Source organism: Cuculus canorus, chromosome 8 (genome assembly GCF_017976375.1).
Source record: "Cuculus canorus isolate bCucCan1 chromosome 8, bCucCan1.pri, whole genome shotgun sequence".
NCBI lineage: Eukaryota > Metazoa > Chordata > Aves > Cuculiformes > Cuculidae > Cuculus > Cuculus canorus.
In genome coordinates, this window is record NC_071408.1 from 2424482 (window position 1) to 2450461 (window position 25980).

The 25980-nt window shown below is 44.1% G+C and overlaps 1 long non-coding RNA gene and 1 pseudogene across 1 annotated transcript; one reads left to right on the forward strand and one right to left on the reverse strand.

The window, feature by feature from the left end:
* Positions 1-7762: 7762 nt before the first annotated feature.
* On the reverse strand, positions 7763-15327 carry LOC128852939 (uncharacterized). The gene is made up of 3 exons (XR_008451097.1): positions 14959-15327; positions 14063-14193; positions 7763-12592 (listed from the first exon to the last, which is right to left on the reverse strand). It is a non-coding gene; the product is annotated as an uncharacterized LOC128852939 (long non-coding RNA).
* A 3589-nt stretch (positions 15328-18916) lies between these two features.
* Positions 18917-19070, forward strand: LOC128852962 (U1 spliceosomal RNA; annotated as a pseudogene).
* Positions 19071-25980: the final 6910 nt, after the last annotated feature.

Consider the following 25980-nt stretch of genomic DNA (forward strand, 5'->3'; position numbering starts at 1 on the left):
AAGTGAGTTTTAGTTTCATTGGAGCACAATTCTTGGAGCTGTGATATAGTGCAAGTATGTAAGGGAGAGGAAATTAATAGCCTGGTTAAGAAAATTAATCTTTGCCTGTGTTCCCAAGGCAACACAGATAAGGAAGGCAGTAACAGCCATGCTTGCTAAGTCATATTCAAGGGGAAAATTGCTCTAGCGATATCAACAAGATTCTCTAGTGAAAATAAAAACCCTAAGCTGTTTCTATCAAAAGAGATTCCAGTTATCATTTTAAATGCCACTGGAACTGCCCACATGAAGACTTCTGGAGGTTTCTGAACATATAAAACCTTAGTGAAACCTAGGGCTTGTCTAGGTGGGAAAGTTACTCTGAAGTGAATAAAATAGTTTACCATGTGGATATGTCTGAAGTAGTTTACTTCTAGCATCATGTATTTACCATGTTCTCACAAGAATTCGGAGACATTTAGAATTGTCAGGGATGGGGCAGCCACACCTTCCCTGGGCAACCTGGGCCAGGGCCTCACCACCCTCATTGTGAAGAATTTCTTCCTAATATCTAACCTAAATCTTCACCCTTCCAATTTAAAGCCATTCCCCCTTGTCCCATCGCTCCAGGCCCTCCCTGTCTTTCTTGGAGCCCCTTTCAGTATTGGAAGCTGCTCTAAGGTCTCCCTGGAGCCTTCTCTTGCCCAACTCTCTCACCCTGTCCTCATATGGGAGGTTCTCCAGCCCTCAGATCATCTTTGTAGCCTCCTTTGGACCCGTTCCAACAGCTCCATTTCCTTCTTCTGTTGGGGATTCCAGAACTGAATGCAGAGCTCCGTGTAGGGTCTCACGAGAGTGGAGTCGAGGAGGCGGATTGAGTCACTCTTCTGGAGGCCTTATTTGTTGCATGGTTTCTTATAACAGAAGGAAAGAGAAAGAAAAATATTAGTGCTTCTGTTTGTTTTCTGTTGATTTAAGCTTGCCTATTGGAACACCAGCAGGAGCAAGGATGAATGGGTTGGAAGCTTACAAGAAAAAAATTGGCCTTTTCTCACGTCTGATGCAGTCAGATGAAAGGATGCAAAAGGTTTTATTATATGTACTCCCTTCTTGGGCTCTGCAGTTTGTGGCTAAGTATGCCTGAAAAGTCAATATTCTTCTGCAAAAGCATGAATGAAGAATTCCTAGTGGAAACTTTTACTCTGTGTGATTATTTTTTTTATGATGAAACAACGTTTGGAAGTGAATTGGATGTATTTGTCTTCAGAAATTCAATATTTAGAAGTTATTTTTCTTGCATTCTTCCTTGCTTTCCCCCTACTTTCTTTGTTTATGAGGTGTGCGAGACGATGTTTGTCCTTTACACGTTTTTCTTTTGACATGACTACTTTTACAGATTTGAAAAGGCAGTCGGAAAAAGTGGTTCTGGAAAAAGAGAGGGAGGTGAAGAAGTAGCAAACTGACATTTCTGTTATATCTAGGGGCAAGAAAAGATTTAAATAGAGATCTGAATATCTTCACTTTTGGTGTGTTTTGGAGTGTCTAGAAGGCTGCTTTTCTGTTGGAAATCTTCCAGCTCAAGGAGCTTCAGAATCTCTTTCAGTGGTTTCTATTGTGTGTTTTTTCTTCACTTTGGCAACTGGATAGAGTTTAAATCCATGCAGATGCTTTAGCATGATTTTCCATCTCCTCAATCATTAGTGACTTCGCGTGACTTGGCGTTGTCAGGCCAGTGGAGCTCAACTGTGGATTACCAAAAGGCTGACCTTATTCCAGCCTTCCCTATTAGTCCTCCTTTTACTGCTCTCACTGATAAATTGTTACTCACCTCGAGCTGACAGCAGCCGACTTGCTCTTTTACCTGTGAAAGGTTGGACCAAAACAACAAGGCAATGTGGAAATATTTATGTTTATAGACATCATACTTAGATAAGTATGGGCTTGGAGTCTCGTGGAGTTGTGTTTCAAAGTGTCTTTAATAAAGTACAGCAGGAATAGTGGTAGGTGACAGCCCGATTTAGAGGGTAGAGGTGGGGGTGTTGTGCTATTTTGTGTGCTTGTTTATTTCTAATTGAATAGAAATCCCTCTCTAATGGGATTATAGTATTTGCCAAGAGCACCCGTGGGCTTTTAAAGCATTGACTTTCTGACATCACTGAAAATGGGAAATGGGATGCTTGCTCGCTGTGTCTTGTGGAACATAAGTCTGAATAATTGAGTGTTTAATGTACTGGGCTCATTAATATTGGCTGGAGCTGGTAGATACATGGTGGATATGGGCAGGGAATGTGTGTGTATAGAAAGAAAGAGAGAGAAGAAGGAAGAGAGAGTGAAAGAGAAGAATCGAGGGTAGAAATAATAGAGGCATGGAAGTACAAGACAGAAAGACAAAACAAAGGGGGGAAGTAAATCTTATGCATTCCCTTGCATGCTGAAGGCCTGGGCAACGGGGCAAAATCTCTCTCCCAGTGCAGTGTGATGCCTAATAAGGAGCCTCCCAAACAATGCTCTTTGAAACTACAGCAAGGTAATAGATCTAAAGATTCAGATTACCTTACTTGACCCTGGTGATGTAGCTGTTCTGCCAAAGCAGAGAGCTCAGGGATCAAAGGAGACGCTAGCTGTACAAAGGTCTTCCTGAAAGACCGGAGGGGAGAGCTTGTTGGCTGCCGTGCGATAACGTGTACTGATTGAATCAAGTTCCTTGGTAAGCAGGGTGTCACTTTGATTCCAAAAAGATCAGGATTAGTCAGGTCTATGCAGGTGCTTGAAGGAAATGTCACTCATGAGGAAGGTGCTAGGACTGTGCCTCTTGGTGGTTTTGCACTGTCTTTATTTTGGCAAATCAACCCATGTCGCAGTGATGAATCCAGTTGTGTAAAGGAGCAAACTCTTTCTGCCAGCTGGGTCCCAAAATGCAACAGTATTTGCCAATCCTGTGAAGTGTCACAACTATACCGCCAGCCAGGCTTAGAGCTATCTGTGTCGTTTGACCTTCCCCTAAAAAAAACAGAGGTGTGGACACTGGACTGCAAAGCTCTCAACTTTTAGTTTGATTACAAGAGATCATTTGGTTTGACTAGAAGAACTGAGGAAGTTGTTCAGCAGCAAAGGAATTCAGGCTGCTACAGGGAATCGCAAAGCGAATGCTAATCAACACTGCTCTAATGTGGTTGGAAAGGTAAATATTGTGTGAAAATGTGAAATAAGGAGCCCTATTTGACAAAGTGCAGTAATGCATCTGCCCTACTTGGCATTAGTCAGACCTTGACTGGAGATCTGGGTCCCACTTTGCGTGCCATGTGTCAGGAGGAACATGGGCTGATTGAGAGCGTTGAGGGGGACCACAGTGAGAGTAGTCAGAGGTTTGAGAAATAACATTCTTGGGGAAAGATTAAACCAACCCTGATTATCTCAGTTTAAAAACAACTGAAATAAGCAGAGTGAAATATAAATCTATAAGATCTTAAAATGCTGCTATAAAAAGAAAGGAAAACAGAATGTCCTGTGTGTCCACAGTGGACACAGGACTCTAATAACATTATGGGAGATCTGGGCTGGTTGTTGGGAAACCTCTACTAGCAGTGAATGTAGTTAAGCCTTAGGAAAAAAAACAAATGCTAAGGAGAACATGGAATCATTTGATGACTAGAGGATTTTAAGAATAAGTTTGACAAACAACTGCAAGCAATTTTCTCAGCTGAACTGGTGCTGTGGGTCAGAGGGTGGATTAGACAGTATCTTTAGGGCCTTGTTTCCTTGCTTTTTGAACTACTTTTCAATTTGTCCAAAGAACAGTGAGTTCTGATCCTGTGCTTCAAAGCACCTGCTGTTGCTTTGCAAATGTTGTAAGCAAGTTTTCTCTCATTTCATCCCAGTCACCGGATTAAGATGCACTTCTAGACTCGCCCTAAATAGTATGATCCCACTTGCAGTACCCTTTGAGTTGGATAATAAATCTCGCATTGTTTGCTTCATTTGGAGAGGAAGTTTTTTCAGCATACTGCACATACATGATTTGGTATCTACACTCCAGACAACAGTTCCTTATGAGAATATCCTGCGGGAATGGGCCTTAGAAAACGAGGAGAAGAAACCTCTGTGGCTTCCCCTTCTGCCACTGGACCACTTGCCCCATCCAAGGAAGTAAGTACAGTGCTTTGATGTTACTCAATGCCTTTTTTAATCAGATTGTCTTCTCATTTCATATTTATTTGTGTCTAAGTTTCCAAGGGATTAAATGCTGGCTGACTCTTACATTACCTAGATTTCCTTTTACCATCTTTTTTAAGACGGGGATATATTTGCTCAACACGCTGCAGATCAAATCCTATTTTAGCAAGCGTAGGCAAACAGCCGTATCTCTGCAAGGATGTGACACGCGTTGGATTCCGTTGGAGAGGCCCCATCCAGTGATCTGTGTGAGACCAGGGAATGGTTTATCCCAGCTCTTTGTAGAAAGTGCTGCACAGAGCTGTGTCCTGGATTGGAGCGAGGCAAGTCCAAGATTGCACAAATGGAACTGCAGACACACTTCTGGGGCAAAGTGACCAAAATTGGTCCTGTTTTCTGCTCTGCTGTAAATGTTTAAAAGGAAATGTGTGTTTGCAAGTTCTAGGAATGGATCTGGCCCTTTCAAGTGTGCAATCTTGATTCTAACTGAAAGCAAAACACAAGGAGGAGGGGCAGTTTTTAGCTGTCCTCCTGACTGTGGGGAAAAATGACCTTTCCAGAGGCTGGATCCTTGCTTGCATTTTTTCTCCAGGCAGGTAGCTGACCTGATAGGTGGCTTTCAGATACCTGTGGCAGGAGGTGGCTGTCTGCTCAGCTTTGTGTAAACCAGAAGCAGCCACTGCTCCCTGGAAGGCTGCCAGCATGGCCTTAAACCGGGCAAAACAGAAATTCCTGTCTTTGAACTCCTACCTTCTATTTCCCAACAGGGTTTGTTGTGGTGGTTTGTTTTTTTTTTTTTTTTATGAACTTGCTTATTTTGTGGCCAAGTTGACATCAGGATATGGGTCATTAAAACAAATATATTTCAGGTGATTAAAAACATCAACACAATGTTAGCTCAAGGAGTAGGTTAAGTGTGAAGCTGAAGGAACACTCTGTGCGGCCTTGGGAAGGGGAACAGAAATAGACTATTCCCACAGTAACTCCACGAAACTATTTGTACTGTTTATCTATTGTACACAAAACAAGTGGTGGTGGACAGCACAGTTCAATTAGCATTGAAATAGATCCAGTTTTATTTAGTACTCTGGGTTCTTGCCATCCATCAGGTGTTCAGGACACCTTGAAAGCAGCTAGTGGCAAGCTGGCTAAAGACATGGCAATGGCTGAGAGAGTTGGGGTTGTTCAGCCTGGAGAAGAGAAGGCTCTGAGGAGACCTTAGAGCAGCTTCCAGTACTGAAAGGGGCTCCAGGAAAGCTGGGGAGGGGCTCTTGATCAGGGAGTGCAGGGATAGGATGAGGAGAGTGGTTTTCAGCTGAAAGAGAGAAGACTGAGATGAGATCTTGGGCAGAAATGTTTTCCTGTGAGGGAGTGGAGGCCCTGGCCCAGGGTGCCCAGAGCAGTGGTGGCTGCCCCATCCATGGAGGGGTTCCAGGCCAGGTTGGATGGGGCTTGGAACCCCTGATCCAGTGGGAGGTGTCCCTGCCCATGGCAGGGGGGGTGGAACTGGATGGGCTTTGAGGTCCCTTCCAACCCAAACCTTCCTGTGATTCTATGAAATGCGAGATCTCCCTCCATCTGTCTACCTAGCTGCAGGGAATGGCCTTCTATAAACTTCTGTAAAGTGAAATAAGCCTGCTAGTGCCTTGGGGAAATTCTTCCCATAAACAGGAGAAACCGTATTTCTGCTTGGTCTATGTTCAAGACAGAAATATTACAACAGTGTCCAGGAACAGCTACGGGATGATCTATGATTACTGCAGAAAGAGCAAGCTTCTGATTTACTCTGAGGAGTCTGTGCTTGTGTTTTCCCTTGCCCTTTTGTAAATCTGTCTGTTTATGCTTGTGTCACTTGTTTAATAACAATTCTTGCTATAACATGTAGATGTTCTTAGGGGGTTTATTATATGTTTTTTGTATGACTGCCTTCTCCATTCCTCTCTGGAGTACAACTCGGGGCAAACCAGGCAGCCGTTCCCCCATGAGGTACATGGGGTGTCGCTTGGGCTGCTCAGTTCTGGCTCCCAGCCTGCCAAAAAGAAGCAGTTTTCAAATGTTGTGGAAACCTCCTGCTGCTCCTGGCCTGGTAGATGGTGCTGTGTGTCACTGCATGTCACCTGCCTTGCTTCCTTTCCTTCAGTGTTACAGCGTAACCACCTTTCCTTAGTGTTTCCTACACCTCAGGATGGTAGGAAGTGAGGATGACTCTCCACCAACAGGTGATCATGTACCACCTGTCCATCAGTTGGCTGTCTACTACAACAGACAAGGTATTTCTCACTGGTATCAAGGATACCCTCTGCTGCCAGATGCCTGAAGAGCTGAGTAGCGTTTTTGTGTGTGTAACCCTACAGTGTAGGTGTCTGAGTCCCTGTTTTTGAGGAACCAATGTTGACTATAGGTACATGTCTATGGAAGTACCTGGGACAAAAGGTCTGTGGTCAGGCACGCCTGAAAGACCTCGGAGGAAAAACAGTGACTGGATTCAGCCTGGATCCAGAGAAAATCATGTGAGATGCAGCTAGATCTACCTGCAACACAGTGATGACTGTCTAGAGGGGTCCAGACCAGGCCCAGCTAGAAAATCTAGTTATCATGCATGCTCAGGCTGTTTTTCAGTATGATCAGCTGTTGGCAGCACGTGCTATTGGCTCGGTTTTGAATGGAAACACTTCCATGGCTCACTGATCTTGCTCTGGAGTGAGCTATCAATATGTAAACCAAGCCTGGATTGTACTTTGAATGCTCCAAAGGAGCTTACTGAGGCTGCAGCTGATTAAAAATTTACTTCTGTAAAGGGCATGGTATGTTATAGGTCATGTGTACGAGTCAAAGAAGACAGAAAGACAAAATACACTTGGCTTTCAGTCTTAAGAGATGTATCTATATTTGTTCTGTTAAAGAAATATAACTTGGAAAACTTTTGCTTGTGAGGGGAAGTGAACTGTTGCAAAAAAATATACATTTAGTTGATTATATAAAGATATTCCTATTACTACAAAAGTACAAATCTAAAGCAAACTGAAGATTACAGAGGAAATCCCTTAATTTGCGGATGGAACTTTAAGCAAGCTCCTTCTCTTAGCTGTTGTGCAAATCCGTCAGTTAGTACCACCTTTTGAAAGATACACTTTACCATTTCCCCCCTCTCAGTCAAAGTTTGGCGTAGGATTTCAGGTAGATGGCAGATGGGTACTTTCTCATAGCTGATGGCTCTGCTGGAGAAAACCAGCCTTGGTGTCCATTTATTTGCTTTTGTAAGGTAGGATGCCCTGAAAAGCTTGTGTCTGGTTGCTGAGACTCCTATTGATCCTCTGCAGCTACTCTTTCACGTTTCCTGGCTCTAAGCCTGCAGAGATGTTGCTGCCAAAAACTAGATGGGCCAGTGTGGGTCAGGAGCGCGCTTTGGGTCAAGTCACTGATAATCCCAAACTAGCTTCTCTTGCATACTGAATACTTGGGGTGTAAGTGTCCACGCTGCGAGTGTGTTACTCACAGAATATGAGTGAAGTGTTATGAGCCCTGCTCTGACTTGCATTCCTTCAGCCTGAAAATCAAGTCTAAGCCTGGAAGTAGCGCTCCTGGAATGGTACTGCTTCGTGACACTTGTGCATCCAATGGGGAATAGTGTGATTGAGAGCCGCCCTGTGGAGAAGGACTTGAGGGTGCTGGTTGGTGAGAAGCTCAACATGAGCCGGCAACGTGCGCTCACAGCCCAGAAGGCCAACCCTGTCCTAGACTGCATCAAAAGCATTGTGGCCAGTAGGGCGAGGGAGGAGATTCTGCTCATCTGTAGGATTGGGTCCATCTCTGGAATCCTCAACATCAGAAGGAGATGGTGCTGTTGGAACGGGTCCAGAGGAGGCTACAAAGATGATCTGAGGGCTGGAGCACCTCCTGTATCAGGACAGGCTGAGAGAGTTGGGATTGTCCAGCCTGGAGAAGAGAAGGCTCTGAAGAGACCTTAGAGCAGCTTCCAGTACCTGAAGGGGCTACAAGAAGCTGAGGAGGGGCTGTTCACAAAGGTTTGTGGGGATAGGATGAGGGGGAACAGGTATAAATTGGAGAGGAGCAGATTTAGGCTGGACAGAAGGAGGAATTTCTTGACCATGAGGGTGGTGAGGCCCTGGCCCAGGTTGCCCAGGGAAGCTGTGGCTGCCCCATCCCTGGAGGTGTTCCAGGCCAGGTTGGATGGGCCTTGGGCAGCCTGAGCCAGTGGGAGGTGTCCCTGCCCATGGCAGGGGGTTGGAACTGGATGGGCTTTAAGGTCCCTTCCAACCCCAACTCTTTTATGATTCTATAGTTCTATTAAAATCTCATTAAAAAGCCTGCACTTGGCTTTAAAGGGAGAGACTTATATGTAGACCTGAATTCAACATCAGAACTAGTGCTGACTTGACTCCTGTCCAGAGCCTTACCGTAACTTTTCAAGACTTTTGTCTGTCCCTGAAGAGATGGTTAAGTGGGGAAGGCTGACACTGAAATCTCTACTCAGGGCATTCCTGATCAGACCCTTTTCTAGTTATAAGGGGCAAATAGAAAGAAACAGAAGAACTTTAGAGCTTTAGATCTTACTGCATGCATGCAAGAATGAATATTTGGAGTACAGGCACCTTAAATGTTTGCAGGTTTGTTTTAGTGAAACTAGAATGCCAAGCAACTGGCCCTGATTTATTATGTTCGTAAAACAGTGAAGGTTTTTTCTCACAGCCAATGTTTTCTTTGTTATGTTGATAAAAATGAGTGAGTTGATCCCAGAAGGAAAATATTTTCAGAGTCTGATTCTCTCTTTTAAAATAATGCATTGAAATCTCTCATGGGGTTACTCTGCTGATAAGCCTTGCTGGCTTTGGGAAGAAATTATTAGTTCAGCTGATGCACAAGTCCAGAAAAACAGTCTATGAGCAGTTTCTTTGAACTGATGTTAGCTGAATTTAAACAATATTATTGAGGGAGGAGGGGTAAGAACACTGTGGTCAGTTTGCCATCAATTACATTGAGCTGAAATGATATAAGCATGAAAGATTTCAGATTTGTTGTCCTGCTCTTCTCCCCTCTTCTTGCAGTGAGGCTGTCTGCAATTTTCAGAGAAACTCAGTCTTGTAAAAATGCAATTTTGAGAGAAACTCAAGCTTCTAAAGTACAGCGTGGGCTACTGATGGTCTTTTCTGGGAACGATTTTCATTTGGGATCACGTTTTTCTAGCTAGAAAAAACAGCAACTCAAATTAGAGAGAAATAATTTAGTGTTTAATGCTTGGGTTTTTATTAAACGCTTATTTTTCTCCTGGTAAGACCTTTCTGGTTTGCTGTTGATGATTTATTTCATTATGGATCATGGGGTTAATCATTTGCAAGATTACCTGGTGAATGGAATAGAGGTTTCAATTTAACATTTTGGAAAGAAAACAAAACAAATCAACATTGGAGACTTTGATACACGGGGTCATTGATTCATCTGCTAAAGCCGGCAATAAACAAATGACTCATGCAAAAATGCACCAGCTCAAACATTCATCCAACTGCTCGAGCTGCATTGCTGTATTTATGGGAATGTCCCTAAATCTATGGTGGATCTGCTGCAGTGCTTCCTGCTTCCTAAAGACATCTCCAGTGATACTGTTTTCAACAATAACAACTCAAGATTGTTTGTTAAACTGTACTGTGGTGGAGAAAATGGGGCTTTGCCGCTTGTGCTATGAGATATTTTCCACTTTTATTTTTGTTAGCTCACGTTTACTTGTGGAGTCATTCCATTTGGGGCAGAATGACAGCATTTAGCACCTTAAACACCATCCCCTGGCTCCCAGCAAATCAACAATGTAAAAAATGATACTAAATGCCACGTGAATTGGAAGCAAAGCTCCTGAATAAGCAGAATCCAAGAGAAAACAGCATTTCTTGGCCCGTAGGCACAGCTGGGATGCTTTGCTAGAAGGACCTCAGCTCTCACTTTCAACCTGTTTCCATAAATAAAACCTTCGTGGAAGACAGCAGGACTGGTGCTTTACTGCTCCCAGGAGAACCTGAACCTCAGCAGAGATGCTTGTTTTGCAGGACGTGCTTCTACTCCCCGTTGTCAGTCCATGAGATATTTTATCATCCTTCCTGATGCATTCTACACTAGATGGGATTTTTTTTCCCTCCTCTAAAACCATTAAAAAGCCCTGCATTTTCAGGTACCCCTTCCCCACTCTGATACCTGCACTCCTAAGTCTTCATTTTGATACTAAACCAGTGCCTCACTGTTCACCAGTCTTAAATGGGTAGATTTTAGATACATGAAACTCTGATCTAAATTCTTTTCTGTGTTTAGCAAGTGATAATCTTTTGGGTTTTTTTAATTGAAATCAAGATCTGAGCATTGGTAACAATCTTCTAAATATACTGCTGTGTGATTAATAACAAAATAGCATAAGATTGAAGCAAGGCTAAAAGTCCAGCAGGAAAACCATGAATATGTTATATGACTTTATTATAATGATACATGACTGATATGTGTGAAGCGCTGCTGCAATACAAGCCATCTTTTTCACTCTAGAGGCATAATACGATCGAAATTATATAAGAAAAGGACTTTATTTTTTGTCATTTCTGCATTAAAAGCTTTAAAGCCTTCTGCAAGCCAGATTTCTGCATTTCTTATGTAATAATATGATGCTGAAATCTTATACGAAGCATTTCAAGGGAAACAGTGATATACTGACATTGCTTGAACTCAGTGAGAGACAGTATATGAACTCTGATTCTTTGTAATGATGAACTACAACCAGACAGCTTAGGAGTGGAATGTAAGCTATTCTTGCAAGAGGGTAACCTTGTGTTACTGAATTAAACCTCAGGTCACTCTTCCAGTCGCTATGACTGCAAGAAAATAACTCAAACCCAACAGAAAGGCAATACAAAATCCAGAGGAGAAATTGAATTTATCAGAGGAGATTTCAGTTGAATGGGTACTTTACAAAGGGCAAAATAATTAAGACAGTCTTGAAGACCTAAGATGACTCTTTCTGGAGTAATGTTTGGACCTGATCCTGCAAGCCCTTGGTCAAGTCAATAATCCTGCCTCACAGAAGGAGTGTCACCTGACATCGATAAAACGATTTGCAGGGGACAGATTGCTCACCTGACTAAGGGTTTCTATGTTCACTTTAATTAGCTGTGCTCTCTCTGTTGTTTATTTACAGATGTCAGGGGTAACTTCCTCACTACTTTTCTTTCCACACCCGTTGTGTTCAAAAGCGCAGGTGAAATACATGCAATCACGCACAAACGTATAGTGCATTTTAATTCTGTGTCACTATAACAACAATTAAAACCATTTACACACAGGCATAGGGATGACTATAAAGGGTCCCAGGTGCTCTATTTTTAACAAGTTTACCGATGTATCTGTAGTCTCCTCCCTTAGCACTGTGATGGTTACTTTGGCTTTCGCTCCTGGAAGAACATCGTCTTTGTCTAGCTACTGCCATCGCAGCAGAGCCTCTCTCAGCTGAGATACCCCCAACTAGGGGTGAAAAATCATACTTCCTTCTCATACCTTCATCAACAGATCCCTATGCTGCTGTTCCACAGCAGTGCTGGTGCTGCTGAACTGGTAGTTTGAGTAGATTTCCAATGAGAGAAGGCTTTCTGCAAAATCAAAGATCTACTGCAGAACTGGAATAACAAAATTGCTTGGAGAGCTGAAATGCTAGTTGTGGCGTTCCGTGCTCCGGTGCCTAAGCTTAGCAGATTTGCCTTATCTGCATCACTGAATGTCTTGTGTCATTCTGGCAAAGTAGCCAATGATCTAGACATAGTGAAGAATTTCTTCACCATGAGGGTGGTGAGGCTCTGGCCCAGGTTGCCCAGGGAAGGTGTGGCTGCCCCATCCCTGGAGGTGTTCAAGGCCAGGTTGGATGGGCCTTGGGCAGCCTGAGCCAGTGGGAGGTGTCCCTGCCCATGGGAGGGGGTTGGAACTGGATGATCTTTAAGGTCCCTTCCAACCCAAACTCTTCTATGATTCTATCTACTTACACAATGAAAGCAGCTCCCCCCCCCGCCCCGAAATCCAAAGAGTAGGGAGTTGTGGGACATTGTTTTCTGTTCTTTTGAGAGGTTTTTGCAGAGTCCACGCTGGCAGCCAGTGAGGCTTAAGGCTTCCTAAAAAATAACAAACCAAAACTACAAAGACCCCAAACCCTCTCCAAGCACACAGGCACATCTAATAGTTGTGGTCTTTCCAAATGTGAGATGGGAATTGTGCAAACAACAACGGAATTTCTGTTGATTTTCTTTCTTCCTTATCTTGGTTTAACCTTCCTGTGTGCTGTTTGTTTCGAGACTGTAAAGCGAAAGAAAGGTACATGGAAATCTTCATAGTTCTTTTCTCAAACAATCTGTGGGAGCTTAAAATGCTGTGAGTGTCTTTGGAAGCTTTAAGTTTACATGACAACCTGAAAAAGAAAAGGTAAAATATGGGCTGTCAGTGTTCTTGCTGCTTAAAATCAGAGGCCCAGGACTTAAGAATACTTTATTGTCTTTGATGGCCACTCCACCAGCACCACGTATTCATATTTTAAGATCCTATTCTAGCAGGAAATGAATTTTCCTATTAGATCAGACAGGAAAATAGAATGTCCTGCTTTAACATGGGTATGCAAATCCCTGCAAAACTCAAGGAGTAAAGAAACTGAAGGAGGTCAAAACTGCAAGGTATTCCAAAGGGCTGTTTTATGAGTATTGGTGGAAGGTGTTGCTGTAACCTGCGAACCAACACACCCTTTGAGCTCTATAGAAGGAGGGAGGTCTCTAAGGTTGGTGCTTTGAGCAGCTCAGGAGACTACAATGGTTTTAGAGAGATTCAGCTCCTAAGTTAAGCTGAGAATAGCTGGTTTGTGTAACAAGGAGGTGTTCTGTAGTTTTTTGTTCTTCCTATACTTCAGTCCACAAATTTGATCAACAGGCAGAGACTTATTTTCTCCTTATGGGAAACTCCTGTAGAAAAGCTTGCACTGGATTCCACCATGGCGTACGTTTTATGTTTGGGTTTGGTTTTCTTTTTCAACTGAACCTTAGCTCAGTAACTAAGTAAAATAAAAATAAGAACGATTTCTTTTTGGAAACAGGTTCGGCATCTAGAAAATTAACAAACCAGTCCTTGGAGCAGGTAGTAAAGGAACAACATACCCTCATCTTTTGGAGAAATCCAAGTCAAGTGAGGGTAATTCTTTGCTCTATACCAGACTTCCAGTGCTCTGTGTCACTGGCTTCCAGTTTTGTCATCATTTTCCACTTTCCATGACACTTCTTATCGACAGTAGTTATTCAGCTAGCATCATTTACTGCCATACCCTTCTTCTGTTTGAATAACTGATACATATAAACAGAGGAGGATTATTTTATTTGGGCCTTCGTTAGCAGCAAGCCTTTGAACTTCCACCCCATTCTTAGCAACTGCAGTGAAGGTTTAAGCCAACTGACAAAGCTCATGTGCTGAATGCTCCTCTAGGTGACTTTGCTCTATGTTTTAATGTAAATAATTAAGTGGTTTATCAATCTTTTGGACACTAATAAGCGAAAGCTAGTATCTTTGCCAAGCGTTGTGGTGCAAGTTGTGTGTGTGCCCAGTCATCCTTATGCTGGAAAAACCTTGGGTGTTTCATGGAAACAGGTCAGAATTACTTTGTCTATATCAGCAACCAAAAATCTACTGCTATCTTTCTTAAAAAGCACCTTGGAAGGTCTTTGCTTTCAATGCTATAGACTTAGGCCTGCCAAAAGGGAAAAGACTCATGGGTAGAGTAGCATTTATATCCTGCTTTCCAGATGTCCATAGATATTCTGCTAGTTTTTGCATCAGACAGCAGAGCCCAGGCTGTAAATAACTCTTGCTGGTGCTTTGTCCCTTATCACTTGGAACTCACCTGTGTGCTCAGCAGTGGACGTGCTGGATGCGATCTTTGCCCTGCGCAGCCTCAGGGGCTCAGAAGACCTTCAGGTTCCCAGCCTGCAGGCACCTCCCTGCCCTCTGACGTTTGTCCAGATATTGCAACACCTGTGTACAGCGAGACAAACACCCACTACGCTGCGGGCAGGTAAAAGCCGAAGCCACCGCTGCCTCTTGAAATCATAGAATCACACAATGGTTTGGGTTGGCAGGGACCTCAGAGCCCATCCAGTCCCACCTCCTGCCACGGGCAGGGACACCTTCCACAGGATCAGGTTGCTCCAAGCTCCATCCAACCTGCCCTTGAGCCCCTCCAGGGATGGGGCAGCCACCACTGCTCTGGGCAACCTGTGCCAGGGCCTCCCCACCCTCACAGGAAAACATTTCTTCCTCAGATCTCATCTCAATCTCCCCTCCTTCAGCTTAAAGCCATTTCCCCTCATCCTGTCGCTGCACTCCCTGATCAAGACCCCCTCCCCAGTTTCCTGGAGCCCTTTCAGCACTGGAAGCTGCTCTGAGGTCTCCTCAGAGCCTTCTTTTCTCCAGGCTGAACAACCCCAACTCTCTCAGTCCATCTGATTGTTTTCATGGACTCCTCTGGACTCGCTCCAACAAATCCACGTCCTTCCTCTTCTCATCTCCTAAAGAAACCATTGCCTTCTGCAGTGAGGACCATTATGAGAGTGCCTCCACTTTGCTGCTACCCAGCACATCAGGCTGTGCCTGCTATGGGCTCCTTCTGCTCCTCAGGTGGTCAGAGATCAGGTGAATCTAGCCCAGACCTGGTCCTTAAACTTTTCAGAGCCTGATAACAGAGCTAAATCAATGCAAATAAATTGCAAGTTAATACTGATAGCTTCCTCAGTCACTTACCTTGCTGGAGATAAGCAGAGGTTGTTACCCGAGCTTGACATTTTGGTTCCTCTGCAGAAAGAGGGTGCAGGCAGAGCAATACAAAGCAGCATATTATGCTGATAATTTGAATTATAGCAGTGACTTTGTTTTCACCCCACTTATATAGAATTGCTCAATCATCCAGCAGAGGCAGGAAGCCTCTTTCAGTGTTTTCCTTTTCAAAATCTTACTGCTTTACAATGGAAGTTATTTGGGTTTGAAACCATAATCACAATGTGTATTTATTAGCTGTAGCTACATCGACCTTGAACTTCATATTTAATGAATAACGAAAGTCAACAGAATACTGGGTGTTGGTAATCTGTAAGAGACATGAAAAAAAAGAGGAAGGTTAGGCAAAGAAGGCACATAAAACCAGGTAATAACCATTTAAAGCATCCTGTTATCCAGTTGTTACTATTTATACTGTTAGTGGGAGCTAAACAAAGTTAATACAGTCTTTCAATCCAAAATTAAGTCTTGTGGTTTTTCTTCTTAACTAGAGAGGAGGACGAAGATAAGCAAAATGGAAAAAAGTCAAATCAAGGACAGAGATTTAGTCCAGCATAAAAAGGGTGGAGTTCAGCAGGATATTGAACTGTGCCTGCTCACGGGGAGGGAGAGGACACGTGCCAGCATAGAAATTAAGAAAAGCACGTAAATGTTATCAGAATTGTCTTCCTTATAAGCTTGCTGTAATGTGCCTGCCCATTTCTTGGTTCCTTTCCATAACGCAGGTCTAACTGGTTAATTACTGTACAAGGCGGTTGCCTGTGGCTTTGTTCTTGTGGTCGACTGCATTTTTAATTGTCAAGGGCACCTACAACACCGTCTAGGTAACGTTTTGGTCTGTTGTTACAAAAGCAGATAAACATAAGTGGAAATTCTACTTGGAAAAACTTGGCTGTTCACTGAAGTGAATTTGTAAACTTCGCTCTTGAATAAGCCCAAGCAATTAACTCTGAATTTGCATTTTGCAACATTTCCTACTGGTTACATATCAAATCAGGAAGCATAAACAATCATATAGTACTTGGAACCAAACTTAATAAATTGTACCTTGAGAAATCCCTGGAGGTGTTTAAAGGCAGGCAGATGAAGTGCTTAGGGATATGATTTAGTAGTGGACAGGTATGGTTGGAATCAATGATCTCAAAGGCCTTTTCCAACCTAGGGGTTCTATGATTCTATGAAATTAATTTTGACCAGCAAGCCAATATGTAAATCAAGCTTATCAAAAAGCAAAAATAAAGATATTTTTAAAAGACATTCAAGAAAAATCTCAAACAGACACACAAAGAGGAATGAAAGACTGGTGGATGAGCTGTGCAGTAGGGATTTCTCTAAGCTGTACGCAGCATCGAGCATGGGGAGAGTCTAAAACCACAGAATAATAGAATAGTTTGGGTTGGAAGGGACCTTAAAGCCCATCCAGTTCCAGTCCCCTGCCATGGGCAGGGACACCTCCCACTGGATCAGGCTGCCCAAGGCCCATCCAACCTGGCCTGGAACACCTCCAGGGATGGGGCAGCCACACCTTCCCTGGGCAACCTGGGCCAGGGCCTCACCACCCTCATGGTGAAGAAATTCCTCCTTCTGTCCAGTCTAAATCTGCCCCTCTCCAGTTTATCCCCATTGCCCCTCGTCCTATCCCCACAAGCCTTTGTGAACAGCCCCTCCCCAGCTTTCCTGTAGCCCCTTCAGGTACTGGAAGGTCACTCTAAGGTCCCCTGGGAACCTTGTCTTCTCCAGGCTGAACAACCCCAACTCTCTCAGCCTGTCCTCATATGGGAGGTGCTCCAGCCTCTACGGGAGGAGAAATACACATAGTGAAATACTGATTTACATGTATGTATGCTATGCACTCCCTCTTCTGGATAATCATATAGTGGCTGCGCTGGTGGAATTTTCTCCCTACTCTGTTGAGAGTAAAAATTCATCAGGACTGAAATTATGGTCACATACATGCTGTTACTTGACTGTGCTTTCTCAAAATAGGAGCAATCACAGAAAGAAGAAGCAGGCAGAAGAAGCAGAAGGAGGTCTATGAACTCCTAGGTCTTATGACCTCTAAGAGGTCTTACGACCAGGTCACAAGCATATGGTTATTATCATTTGCCTGAGATATCATTACCTGTCTCTCAAAGGTAGTGGTGGCACAAATGGGACCTGACCACATTTGGGCAGGTGCTGGTAGAACCAGCGTTTTTAGTTCTGACCATTTCAGAACCTGAAAATCTCAATCCAAGTGCGGTGTCTGGCCTCCTCCTTTGTAATGAATCCCACTGAAATAATGTTTTAGATGCCCTAGATGCCAGGCATCCAAACCTTTGATCACAGTTTGGACACTGCAGCTCAAAATCATCACTATGAAAATAGGATTTGCATTTAGGAAAGTGACTGTGATCTTGCAGTTATATTGTGTAAGAAAGACAGGAGTCTGGCCCTTTCCCACCTCTGCCACAGACTGCCAGGCTGACTCTGGGTGTGGACACATCTTCTGGTCTCTTTTGGCCCTAATTCCCCTTATGTAAAACATAACCACATTTCTGGTTATCCTGACCACATATCTGGTTATCCTCTGAGGAAAATGAAGGCACACACTGGAGGCAATCTGGCAGATGGCATTATGAGCTGTGAACAGCCTTTTTGGGCAGAGAAACAAAAATTGTTATCCGTTACTTTCATTTATTTTGAGCTGACTGTTCAGTTTGGATAAGGGGGGATTTTACAGTGTCTCTTCTTGTAGCCTCTGTGCTGTGCTCCTCCACAACTAAGCAAAAAGCCCTGACTCTCCCCAGCTCTCACTGCTTCTCCACCTAAAGCACTCTGATAGAGATTGCCTAATTCATTCCTCGGGGATGAAGAACGTACCAAGCAATTTTTTCAGCATACAGATATTTTTGTACCCTCCACACACCCCCAACACCTTTAGCCTCCTCTGCTCTCACACCTCCAGAAATTTTTAGTCTTAAAAGCATCTGAAGAAAACAGAATTCTGGTGTAATCTGTTGTTTGGTCCCTTCCTTCCCACATCCCTTATGGGGCTAGAGATGTATTAAAGCTCTCGGATCTCATACGCCCCCAAAATAACAAAATCATTAATAACAAGCTCTTTTCAAAGTGCAGTTAAGGCCTCAAAGTCCTATTTGAGCCATGGAATTTCATTGCTAAGCATTGTACTGCTGGCAGAAGGGAATGCTTCAATCTGAAGCCCATGAGATTTACAGGAATAAAGTAAAGCTTTGCTTTAGGTTTTCAAAAGCCCGAACTATGCCTGTACATCCATTACACATGACAGAACGATTATACCACAACAAAAAATTACATCTCCAACCTTTTGTATTTTGGCTGCGGGCAGTTCAGCTCTGTTTGGTCGAGCGGCGTTGCGCGTTCTTCCTTCCGATACACAAACAGCTCTAGGTTAGCACTGAAAGGGGTCTGGAATCACATCAGACTCTTTTCTCGCCATGTTTAGACAATGCAAGAACACAAAGAGGGATCCCTGTGGATCATCATTTGCTGTAGACGAACTCAGTGTCCCATTGTTCTGATGCATAATTGGAAATATTGGTTCAGAATATGTTGAAAGGTTTCTGTGCATCCTGAAAAAATGACCAAGTCGGCTAACACGTGGACTTGCTTTGTATCAAGGCACATGTCCCTCTTCTGAAGTGGTGTCTCAGGCCCAGGTAAACCCATACAATTTCCAAAGTAAACATCTCAATAATTTGGTGAGGGTTATGTTGAAGTCAAACTCTTACTTACCTGCCTGCTGCATTTATTTACCTAAAATAAGCATTTATATACAAGTAGGTGAGTTGCTGGTTTTAGCATGATGGGACCTCCTAGAAGTAAATAAAACACTCGGCTCTGAAGAGTCAGCTGTGCCATTCTACCCATTTCAGTGCGACTATACTGGTGTTGTCAATGCTTCATACTTGCCCGGCAGGGGAGACACCATGATCAGGCAGGTGGTTTTCCCAGGGTGAGGCTCATCGGAGTCTGATGACCCCTGCGATTTCCCCAGATGTGGGAAACTCGACTGCATAATTTGTGGTAGTGGAGGACTGCGTTATTTTAAAATCTGATTTTTGAGCTACTGGCATGTGTTGCGCAGGAAAGTTGTGGCTGCCCCATCCCTGGAGGCGTTCAAGGCCAGGTTGGATGGGCCTTGGGCAGCCTGAGCCAGTGGGAGGTGTCCCTGCCCATGGCAGGGGGGTGGAACTGGATGATCTTTAATGTCCCTTCCAACCCAAACCATTCTGTGATTCTATGATTCATGTTCTACAGGTCTAATGCAGCTGAGGACACCTCAGCCCTTCAGCATGACCAGACAGTGTTTGGGATCTTACCAACTGTCTGACGTGAAAGGAAAAATCTGTGATCATAGAATCATAGAATAGTTTGGGTTAGAAAGGACCTTAAAGATTATCTAGTTCCACCCCACCCTGGAACTAGGTAAAGTCAGGCTTATGAACTAGCCAGGCTGCATTCAGGGATAGAAAAGTCCTATTTTCCACAGTGCTGGAAACCAATTTTCTTGTCGTTTTTTCCTTTCAGCTGGTTTTACTGTTGCATACATCGCTGCTGAGCCACTCCTTGGAGGTCACACTGCAGGTGTCCTGCAGTTGTGTAAGACTGCAGCTCCTCATCCTCCTCAAACTCTCTCTTTACTCCCTACTCTCCATCCCATATGCTCCAGCCCTGCACACAAGCGTGGGGAAGGTGACGTGTTTGCATGCTGGATGCACACACTTGTGTCCCTGTCACCACCAAAGCTGCTCATCTGCAAGCTTCAAATTCCCAAACAGCCTCCGGTGGGCCTGCAGGGTTTTGCGTCGTTGCTTTCAGCCAGCTGCTCCTGTAGAAGTGTTTCTTGATGTGTTTCACCTGTGGTTAATGAAGGACAAACGTGACACCTGCGAGCCTTGATAAGGATTGAAACCTTTCCTAGTAGAGAGCTGGTTTTGTTTCAGATTTACCAACACTTCTTATTGTTATTGAAGTGTCTGGAAATGTATTAGTGCTCCTTTATTATTTTTTTATTTTCCTGGCCTGGCTTTAGCTGTGTGCGAAGGCAATGAAAGTAAGGGAGAAGAACAACCCCTGCTGCTCTTTATCGAATGTGGGCTGTATGCTACAAATCACACATAGTGTGCTCAGCTACACAGGTAATCTTCTGGACTCCTTTCTCTCTGACTATTTTAGTACCTGAAATCCCTTTTATTTTTTTCTTTTCCCCCTTCCTACCCTTCCCCCCACCTCTCCAAAGGGTTTATCTTCTCTTTGCTCTGCTCTGCCCCGTTTTCTGCTGAGGAGCAGGGTGCTTTGGCTGAGCTGAGCGCTCCTCACGTAAGGAAAGGCTGGGGAGAATATGAAACTGTATTTTGAATACAGTGTTTCTTTGATAAAATCACTTGGAGGTTAGCTACCAACATCAGCAGGATTGTATTTAGACCTCTGGGGCATCTGACTTTTTTTGCAGTTTGCAAAGCTCAGCTTGAAAAAAAGGGCGTTTAAAGCTTCCTAAAACAGAGAAGAGCTGCAAGTTACTCTTTGCCTTCAGCTGCCTGAGAACTCAGGTGGTGAATAGCTGACTTGGTGACCCTGTGTGACATCTGAACAATTGTAAGGGGAAAAACAAAGCCCTGTGCTAAGGAAGGAGGAGGAAGTTCAGGCTGTTTATGTGTGGTTAAGGTTTCCTTTGTTTCTTCCTATTATGTGTTATGCCTGATTTTTTTCAGGTTGCAGAAAGCAGATGTCACAGTGCAGGCAACAATATCCACTGAATGTGCTAGGAAATAGTCTTGTTTTCTAGGGATACAGGGCTGTGCTTGCTTTTGTCTGAAATCTGGGTTTCTGTAAGAGGTCCTAAGGCCAGTTTTAGAATACACACAGGCTAGAATTGTATGGAATATAAAATATGCTTTGGAGGTTTGAGTGGATAATGTCAGTCCATGACAGGTAAAGGCCAGTTTCAAATTGAATTAGTTGTTCTCAAGCAGTGAATAAATCAGAAGAAGTGGGATACATCCTTACACAGATGGCTCTTTTCTATCCAGGATGCTTTATCTTTGTTTGGCCTGGTTTCGAATGTTTTTCTCTTCTGACATACTCTGTAGCTCTTCAGGCTACAAAGATGATCCGAGGGCTGGAGCACCTCCTGTACCAGGACAGGCTGAGAGAGTTGGGGTTGTTCAGCCTGGAGAAGAGAAGGCTCCCAGGAGACCTTAGAGTGACCTTCCAGTACCTGAAGGGGCTGCAAGAAAGCTGGGGAGGGGCTGTTCACAAAGGCTTGTGGGGATAGGACGAGGGGCAATGGGGATAAACTGGAGAGGGGCAGATTTAGACTGGACAGAGGAGGAATTTCCTCACCATGAGAGTGGTGAGGCTCTGGCCCAGGTTGCCCAGGGAAGGTGTGGCTGCCCCATCCCTGGAGGTGTTCCAGGCCAGGTTGGATGGGGCTTGGAACAACCTGATCCAGTGGGAGGTGTCCCTGCCCATGGCAGGGGGCTTGGAACCGGCTGGGCTTTAAGGTCCCTTCCAACAAACCATTCTGTGATAGTCAAAGGCCACAATTAGTTTCTCATTTCCAGAATATATCAAATGTTAATGCTGTTCTTCGTTAATATACATCCTTTTTTTCCTGGGTTCCTCTTCAGGGGAGGGAGAACAAGGGATTCTTTCTGGAGCGCTCAAGCGAAATAAGTCACTTGTGTCCCAGGATGCTCTGAACATGCATGATTACAATTCCTTTAATAGATCCAAAGTGTGCTCTCTCTAAAACTGCTGGTCGTGCCTGTCCTTGAGTCAGCTGCGTTAACTGTATGTGACTTCAGTTGCAGGCAGGGGAGGGAGTTGATCTGACTGGAAAGCATTTTGTATTCTTCTTTCTGTTAATTAGCAGTTGACTTGGGCCAGCTCTGAGGGTGCAAACTGCAAAATGTGGGGGTGTGCCTTTTTGACAGCACAGAATTAAACTGACTTAAGCCGTTTATAAATAACACATCTATTCTTGCTCGTAGCTTTCCCTCTTTTTAAGAAAAGAATGACTGTAGAAAAACATTCCCTTGCAGGTGCAATCAACGGTGGCCAACTCAGACATTGGCCTGTGTTTATTCCCTGCTCAGAGGAGAAGGATTTCTGCAAAAATTGCTGATGGTTAATGAATCATGACTGCTAAGTCAACAACAATGTAAATTCTATATCTTGTTGCATTGTTATTTCAAGCTCGCTTCTTTAACAATGAAGCTGCAATCATTTTTTTTCAATGAAAATTGAGATTCTGTGTTTGAAAAGGAGGTAAAAAGCAAGAAAGACTGCAGTAGCTCAAAGGTGTAGTAACACCAGGGTGTCATAATGTTGTTTGTGGAGGAAGGTGTTGTGACACACAAGTAGAAGAGACAGAGTTGATCTTGCTGAAAGCCTGATGTATAGCACCGCCAGCACTTCGGAGCCACCTTGTCAGGGTGGCAAAAGGCTGCCTCCTTCAGCCTCTTGTAATCTCACATGTTCTGTCTTCAATTGTAGCCTGGCTATAGAAAGGAGTTTGAAGAGTGAACACTTATGTGAACAATGTGATTGCTTTTACAAAATAACAACTGAATTGCGAGATTTCTGCAAGTGGGAAATACAGAAGCCCTTGGGAGATGCACTTGGTTTGTCCCCCAGTAGTTGTCTTGAGAAATTCACTCTGTTCTGCCACTGCTTTCTGAGGTTTTGTGAGCTGAGAGCTGAGTAATGATGGTTTAAGGCATGGCTTTGAGAATGCTGGCATGGCATCAGTGGGGAGGAGTGCAGGATGTAGGTTTGCAAAGGTCTCAAAAGAGCTGTTGCTCCATTCTGATGTCCTAAAGCCATTCTCCACCCATCTGTGAAGTAATGTGTCTCAGAGTTATTTACTTGGATGTCAGTTAAAGTAAGTAATATCCTGGGCAGCCTAATTCGCTCCTTTTAGTGACTGAATAACAAATTAGGAGACTTGTTCACACAGCTCAAAAGGATTTTCTTAACACAGGGCTTATAATAAAGCATTTAAACAAAAATCAAGGAGGTGGCCTAAGTCAGAGCTGTACCAGGGTCACCTAGTGCAGTTTCTCTTGAGGTTACTGTGTACAGTGTTAATGGACGTGCATGTTTTCTGCCATTAGTCCCATTTTTCGTGTTTTAGGGTATAATTGCCTTAGGATGAAATAGAGACATGCCTGAATATGTATTTTGGTGGATCTAGGCTATTTAACGCATCTTCTAATAGTAATGTATATTGCTTTGTTTTAGAAGAGAGCTTGGAATGTCATTCGTCCCCTTTTGTCTTTGTGTTTGCGGTGTCTTCTGAGAGAGTGTTGGTTCCGTACATGCCACAGATTGTGCAATTAAAACACAGTACATTTTTGTATATAAAGTTGATGGCTGAGAGGTTTACAGAACATTACTCTTAAAAATGCATCTACAAGCTCCAGGCCCGTTTCTGTAGCGCTAATTGTCCTCCTTCTATTACATGTACGCTGTTTGAAACAGCTCCTGCCTTTGGTCTTGGAGCTTCAAAGCAATCCCTCATCATTTTGGGGTGGTGAACTGCACCTTGAGGGCTGTAGAATTGTGCTGTTGTTAGTGTAAGTCAATCGGGGGTGAAAATGCTGGCAGAACTACAGCTGTACCTTAAAAATTGTGCAATGGTCAAGCTGTTATTTTTCCCTGTGGATATGTTGAAAGAAAATAAATGTTTATGCTGGCTTTGAAATGTTTTGGTCCTGTATCAGACCACTGACCTCTTAAAAACAAAACAGAAATATGCCAACACCCCTCTGAAACAGGGCCATTCCCCAAGCATAGGCCGGTACCTGTTAGCTTGCCTGGATACTCACAAATAATAAATAAAAAGAGCCGCATGTCTGGTTGAATCAGAGAGCAATTAGGAACCTTGAATGAAGGTTTGCAGATGCTGGCTTTGCAATTCATGGGTTGCGCATCCCTATTCCTCTGCTTTTTAAAAGTAAATGAGAGTATTGGAGCAATGAGGGCTGTCAGCATGTCCTAGCTGCACTAATATCCTTATTTTAGCTCTTAATACTTCTATTTTGAGTAAGTGTTTAAAGCCTGAAAGAGGGGGGATTTCATGCCCTCTTGCTGAATCAGCAAAGCCTTGACATCTGTTACTTTTCTTTTCAGTTATTTGTGGCTAGAGCCGTCTCCTCCCCAGTCCTTCACTCTTGGATCCTGCAAACCCAACTGAGAGTCGTCTAAGATAAGAGGTCATGATGATATGAATTACAAAAGCCCCTGAACTTCTAGTTTTTACTTATATTGCCTGTATTACTTTGTTAGCTTTTCCTCTTGCTCTCATCCTCTCAATTCTTCTTTCTCAGGCTTCACTTAAGATGTTTCCCCTCTCCCTGTACTGAAGGCTGCCAGGCAGCAGATATGTTCCTGCTTATCAGTCCTGTTTTCCAATGTTGATATCATCCGGTTCCAGCCCCCTGCCATGGGCAGGGACACCTCCCACTGGCTCAGGCTGCCCAAGGCCCATCCAACCTGGCCTGGAACACCTCCAGGGATGGGGCAGCCACAGCTTCCCTGGGCGACCTGGGCCAGAGCCTCACCGCTCTCATAGGAAAGAAATTCCTCCTTCTCTCCAGTCTAAATCTGCCCCTCTCCAGTTTATCCCCATTGCCCCTCATCCTATCCCCACAAGCCTTTGTGAACAGCCCCTCTCCAGCTTTCTTGGAGCCCCTTCAGGTACTGGAAGGTCGCTGGAAGGTCTCCTGGGAGCCTTCTCTTCTCCAGGCTGAACAATCCCAACTCTCTCGGCCTGTCCTCGTATGGGAGGTTCTCCAGCCCTCGGATCATCCTTGTAGCCTCCTCTGGACCCATTCCAACAGCTCCATCTCCTTCTTCTGTTGAGGATTCCAGAACTGGACACAGTCCTCCAGATGAGGTCTCACGAGAGAGGAACAGAGGGGCAGACTCCCCTCCCTCGCCCTGCTGGCCACGCTTCTTCTCTGAACTGTGCCTTTTCATCGTGCTGGGCCAAGGGAACGGAGGATGTCTATTGTGGCTGCCAGTGTGTTGGGGAAGGACTTTGCACAAAGGGCTTGAAGTTGGGCTTTCTATTGGATGCCTTCCTCCTGTAGGAAGGAGATGCCAAACCAAAGAACAGGAAACATGACACAATCATGAGAAGCATGTGGCTTTTCTCTCCACACAGAAGCTGTATCGCTGCAAAAGTGTTTGATCATTTAGTGCAGCAGCTGACTATGAGCAGCAGGATTGCGGTGTCTTGGCTAGTTACTTTACAGGATGGCTGCGGCACTGGAAGGAAGGGAGTAGGGTGTGTAGTGTAGGATCTGCTTCCACTTTTATACCTATTCCTGGCAACAGGATCAGCAGTACAACTCTAAGCATTTCCTTTTGGCTTTTCATACTACCTCCCCCTTCCTATCTTATGGTGGAAACAGAGTCATTCCTCAGCCTTTGAATACCAAAATCCAATTCTTGCAATGCTTCTGGAGTGGAAATAAGGCTTCCGGCAAAGGGTCTGAAGCACAAAGGACCCTGGCAGGAGTGGAGGCAAATCTGGTAGTGTGGCTCCAAACCCTGGAGGGATGCAGACCTCTAGTGTGTGAGAGCTCTGCTACTGGGGTCAAAAGCCAGCTCTTCTTCACAAGTTATTCACCAGCACTTCTTTTGCATATTCTTGCATGGTACTTCTAGCAAAACACAGAGAACTCATTTGTCGGTGTAGGAGTTTTATTTGACTCTCCCTGATCTTTTTGTACCTGCACATCAAGGTTTAGTTCCAGATTTTGTTTTCTTAGCTACTCGCAGGGCTGTTCCCTAGTCAGAGCTTAACATATTCTTTAGGTGATCCAGCAACAGGCAAATGTTTTACCTTAATCCACTAAACTATTAGCTTAAAAGTAGGAAAGCACCAGCTTCTGGGGTTTAGTCACTGCAGTTTTCCATCTGCTGTCAATGGTAATTGCAGGGCACATAAGGCTG